Source organism: Tursiops truncatus, chromosome 3 (genome assembly GCF_011762595.2).
Source record: "Tursiops truncatus isolate mTurTru1 chromosome 3, mTurTru1.mat.Y, whole genome shotgun sequence".
Classification (NCBI taxonomy): domain Eukaryota; kingdom Metazoa; phylum Chordata; class Mammalia; order Artiodactyla; family Delphinidae; genus Tursiops; species Tursiops truncatus.
This window is the reverse complement of record NC_047036.1, coordinates 94,799,452-94,805,451: the sequence shown is the minus strand read 5'-3', so window position 1 is coordinate 94,805,451 and position 6,000 is coordinate 94,799,452.

The following is a 6,000-nucleotide window of genomic DNA, read 5'->3' as shown; positions in this document are numbered from 1 at the left end:
CAGAAGCAAAAACCCTCAACAAAATATTAGCAAACCAAATCCAGTAATACATTAAAAGTATTATACATCATGATCAGGTAGGATTTATCCCAGGGATGGAGGAAAGTTTCAGTATCTGCAAATCAATAAATGTAATACACCACATTGATAAATTGAAGAATAAAAATCCTACAATCATCTCAATAAATGTAGAACACTTTTGACAAAATTCAACATCCATTTATGATAAAAACAGTTAACAAAGTGGGTATACAGGAAACAGCCCTCAACATAATAAAGGCCATATATGACAAGCCCACAGATAACATCCCATTCAATGGTGAAAAGCTGAACGCATTTCCTCTAAGATCAGGAACAAGACTCTTGCCATGTGTATTTAACATAGTATTGGAAGTCCTGACCACTGCAATTAGGAAGAAGTAAAACTGGCACTGTTTGCAGATGACATGATGCTACATATAGAAAATGCTACAAGACACCACCAAAAGACTACTAGAACTCATATAAGAATTCAGTAAAGTTGCAGGACACAAAATTAATATACAGAAATCTGTTGTGTTTCTATACACTAACAGTGAACTACCAGAAAGAGAAATTTTAAAAAAGAATCCCATTTATAATTGTATCAATGATAATAAAATACCTGGAAAGAAATCTAACTAAGGAGGTTAAAGACCTATATTCAGAAAACTATAAGACATTGATTAAAGAAATTGAAGATGACACAAACAAATGGAAAGATATACTGTGTTCTTGGATTGGAAAATTAATATTGTTAAAATGACCATACTGGGGCTTCCCTGGTGGCGCAGTGGTTGAGAATCTGCCTGCTAATGCAGGGGACACGGGTTCGAGCCCTGGTCTGGGAAGATCCCACATGCCGCGGAGCAACTAGGCCCGTGAGCCACAACTACTGAGCCTGCGCGTCTGGAGCCTGTGCTCCGCAACAAGAGAGGCTGCGATAGTGGGAGGCCCATGCATCACGATGAAGAGTGGCCCCCGCTTGCCACAACTAGAGAAAGCCCTTGCACAGAAACGAAGACACAACACAGCCCAAAATAAATAAATAAATTTTAAAAATATATACAGTGAAAAAAAAATGACCATACTACCCAAGGAAATCTACAAATTCAATGCAATTCCTATCAAAATACCAAGGACATTTTTCACAGAACTATAACAGATAATTCTAAAATTTGTATGGAAACACAAAAGACTCTGAAGAGCCAAAACAATCTTGAGAAATAAGAACAATCCTGGAGGTATCACACTCTCTGACTTCAGACTATACTACAAACCTACAGTAATTGAAACAGTAGGGTATTGGCACAAAAACAGACACATAGATCGATGGAACAGAATAGAGAGCCCAGAAATGAACCCACACTTATTCAGGCAATTATTCTATGACAAAGGAGGCAAAACTATACAATGGGGGAACAACAGCTTCTTAAATAAATTGTGTTGGTAAAACTGGACAGCTACATGTAAAAGAATCAAACTGGACTACTTTCTCATACCATATACAAAAATAAACTCAAAATAGATTAAAAAATTAAACTAAGACCTGAAACCATAAAACTCCTAGAAGAAAAGTTGGCAGTACACTCTTGACATCAGTCTTAGCAATCTTTTTTTGGATCTCTCTCCTCAGGTAAGGGAAACAAGATAAAAAATAAACAAATGGGACTGCATCAAACTAAAAAGCTTTTGCACAGTGAAGGAAACTATCAACAAAAGGAAAAGGCCTCCTACTGAATGGGAGAAGATATTTGCAAATGATAGATCTGATAAGGGGATAATGTACAAAATATATAAAGAATTCATAAAACTCAACATCAAAAAAACCCATTTAAAAAGCGGGCAGAGGGCTTCCCTGGTGGCGCAGTGGTTGAGAGTCCGCCTGCCGATGCAGGGCACACGGGTTCGTGCCCCGTTCTGGGAAGGTCCCGCATGCCGCGGAGCGGCTGGGCCCGTGAGCCATGGATGCTGAGCCTGCGCGTCCGGAGCCTGTGCTCTGCAACGGGAGAGGCCACAGCAGTGAGAGGCCCGCGTACCGCAAAAAAAAAAAAAAAAAAAAAAAAAAAAAAGCGGGCAGAGGACCTGAATAGACATTTTTTCCAAAGAAGACATACAGATGACCAACAGGCACATGAAAATATTCAACATCACCAATCATCAGGAAAATGCAAATCAAAAGCACAACGAGATACCACCTCACACCTGTCAGAATGGCTATTATCAAAAAGACAACAAATAACAATGGCTGGTAAGGATCTGGAGAAAAGGAAACAAGGGAACTCTTGTGCACCATATGACTGAGGAATTCCACTTTCAGGTATATATCCAAAGAAAATGAAAACACTAATTAGAAAAGATATATGCACCCCTATGTTTATTACAGCATTATTTACAATAGCTAAGATATGGAAGCAACCTAAGTGCCCATTATTGGATGAATGGATAAAGAATATTATATGGATAAATACAATGGAATATTACTCAGCCACAAAAAAATTAAATCTTGCATTTTGCAACAACATGGATGGACCTAGAGAGTATTATGCTAAGTGAAATAAGTCAGACAGAGGAAGACAAATACGATATGATTTCACTTATATGGGGAATCTAAAAAACAAGACAAATGAACAAACATCAGAAACAGAGTCATAGATACAGAGAACAAAATAAGTGGTTGCCAGAGGTGAGGGAATTCTGGAGAGGAGAATAATAGGTAAGGGAGATTAAGAGGTACAAACTACCAGCTACAAAATAAATGTCACAGGTATGAAATGTACAGCATGGGGAATATAGTCAGTAATTTTGTAATATCTTCGTATGGTGATGGATGGTAACTAGACTTATTGTAGTGACCATTTTGTAATGCATAGAAATATTGAATCACTGTGTTCTGCACCAGCAACTCTCATAGCGTTGTAAGTCAGTTATACTTCAAAAACAAACAAACAAACAAACCCATATAAAGAGATCAGCTTTGTAATTACCAAAGGTGTGGGGTGGGGGGATGGGATGGGGGGTTACATGAAGGTAATCAGAAGATATCAACTTCCGGAGACAAGCTAATAAATACTAGGGATGTAATGTACAACATGATAAATATAATTAACACTGCTGCATATTATATATGAAAATTGTTAAGAGAGTAAATCCTTAGAATTCTCATCACAAGAAAAAAATTTTTTTCTATTTCTTTAATTTTGTATCTATGGGAGACCATGGGTGTTCACTAATCTTATTGTGGTAATCATTTCTGAAAGAAATAATACTTACTCTCTATTATGGAGCATTTTTAGGACAGTCTCCTAAAATGAGACCTAAGACCCCTGGCCTCAATAAGGACTGTTCTGGCTCATAGAAACTGATGGGACTAATAGACTGTGTTGAGCCCAGGTAAGATATGCTAAGATTGAGGGGCCATTGTAAATGATAGGGTGATCACTGCATGAGGATAAATAAAAAGAAACTTTTGCAAACTCCATGCTTAGTACTCATTTACTCCTCTGATATGTATCTGTCAACACCCAGGGTCCAAGACTCTTCAAGTCATCAAACTAGCCCACTTTCAGCAGAAGCCTGAAAGCAGAGAAGGTGATATTTTCATTTTATTCTTCTTGGCATCATTTGTGAGGGGAAGTAAAGCGAGAGGAAGCCTTTGACCTGTCTTACTTAGTATCCTGCTACTTTTGTGGTTGGCTTTTGTACCCTTTGATATGTACCCATCATTATTTGAGTACTTTCTTATCTTTTAGTACAAAGAGATGTTCTATCTCAAGCTGTCCCTTTCCTGCCCCATCCCTGAAATCAGCCATTTCCCCAAGAAGCCCTGGTTCTTTTAGCAGAGCATGGCATTTAGAAGCCAAGATCTGGGTACTGGATGTGCTCATTGTCATTGAGGTGTTGTTGCTCCCAGGCCTTCTCAGTTAGAAAGTTAAAGTCTATATCTATATCTGTATCTACATCTATTTCTATATCTATATTTGTATTTCCATCTATGTCTATATATATCTAGAGAGAAAGTGTAAGATACGTTTACAAACACACATTTACATCTATATGTATAAATCTATCCATGTATTGAGAACAGTGAGAACTGCTAACATCAATACCTCTAATTCCAATCCAACAAAAAAGGGTTCATTCTAGTTTTTCCTTTTGAATATCTGCAACTCCCTTCTCCAGCAGTGAGAAACCTGAATCTTATTATCATTTGTAAATTTTCTTATTTGAACCATACCCCCTGTGGTAACCAAGTTCCCATATCTGCCTCTCCCCCACCCCATGTGGATGGCGTCCTCTCCTGCCTCAGGTTCTGATACCTTATGTTGAACCCTCATCCAGTCTGAGCCTCCTCTCCGCCCCACTATGGGACTCCCCATTCTCACCCTGTTTGGGCTCTGACTATCCATGTCGTAAGCTCCCTCCTTGCACTGTAGGGCCACTCTACTCACCCTTCATGGGCTCTGACATCCTGTGCCAAGCTGCTCCCTGGTGTGTGGACTCCCTCTTCACCCACTCAAGCTCTTACACCTCGTTCCAGGTCCTGGGCCTCCTCAGCTGCCCCTCAGCTCCCACTGGTGTAGACGCTTACCTTGCTCTGCCTCACCTTTAGGACTGACCTGTTTATAAAAGGAAGGGAAGAGGAAGAGTCCAAATAACTCTTAAATAAGAGTTGTGCTGTGAAGAACATATTTGCTGAATGTTGTTGAATTGGTGAGAAGATTGAGCTGGAGGCAATATACGTGTAGTTTCAAATGCTTCTGACTATGCTACGTAATTCTTTGTATCTGGGGAAGCAGTTACATTCACTTGTAAACCTCCCTTAAGGCTTGGGATTGGACATGTTAATCCTGCTAGAGTATGGATGGAAAAAAAGCATTCACTGGAGTAAACAGGAAAAGTAATCAAGTAGAAATCCTTTTTAAAGCTCATTTTGCTTCTTCATTCATTCTTCAGAATAAACTGCTGTACAGATTGGTCCCAGAGCTCTGAATTACAAAGCATCTAGAGTGTTCAAGACTAAGGCATTTGTTCTCTCACTTAAGGTCAACAATGAAAAGTCACTGAATAGGTCTGAGGAGGAAAAAAGCATAAGATTATAAGGAAAACTTTAATTTCTGATGCTCAAATTAAAAAAATCATGAATACATTGTATATCTTGTTAACCTGCTTTAGGATGAACAGTATAAACTAGATGGGTCGAAAATATTGTGTTACAGTTGGCGTGCTAATAAATAAGCTGGTTTATTGGTTAATAAAGTATTTATACCATTTAGACAAATCTGACTCAGTATCACTCCCTGACTTATTGCTATCACAGTAATCAATCAATAATTACTTCTTTTTATACTAAGTATAAGGTACAATATAATAAAATAGAATGCTTATCTGGAGTAATTGGCTTCATCGAAGTAAGAAAATTTGTACATTATTCAAAATTCTTGTTCGTATTTAGAGGAAGGACTATTAACCAAATATTTGGGCATTTGATTTTGGATAAACATTTTTGGTGCTGTTTAATTACTACAGAAGCTAAGATATAATGGAATTTTAATTGTCAACAAATGGTCTGAAGAGCCCAATGTGCTCCTTTGGTAGGATCAGGGCTTGGCATCACCAATAACAGGCATCAGAGCCCGCTCAGCATCTCGAGCGCCAGCCTCCAAGCACACTTGGTCGAATGAGAGCACAGGAGGGGAGGAAGATCAAGGAGAGGGGACATGGACAACCAGGCAGAAGGAAGGCAGAGGTTACTGGAAAGGGAGAAGGAAGACAGGGGAACACAAGGGAGGGGGAGGGAGTGGAAGTGGAGGAGAGAAAGAAAGGAGGAGAAAGCAGTTGAGAGGACACGTGACATGGTTATCAAAAGATGAGATGGATGATTGGAGGAGATACGGGAAACAGAGAACGCACGTTTAAGAAAACACAGGAAGATACTGCACACATAACAATTTGAAGACGTGGAGACGTTTTATTGCTTAT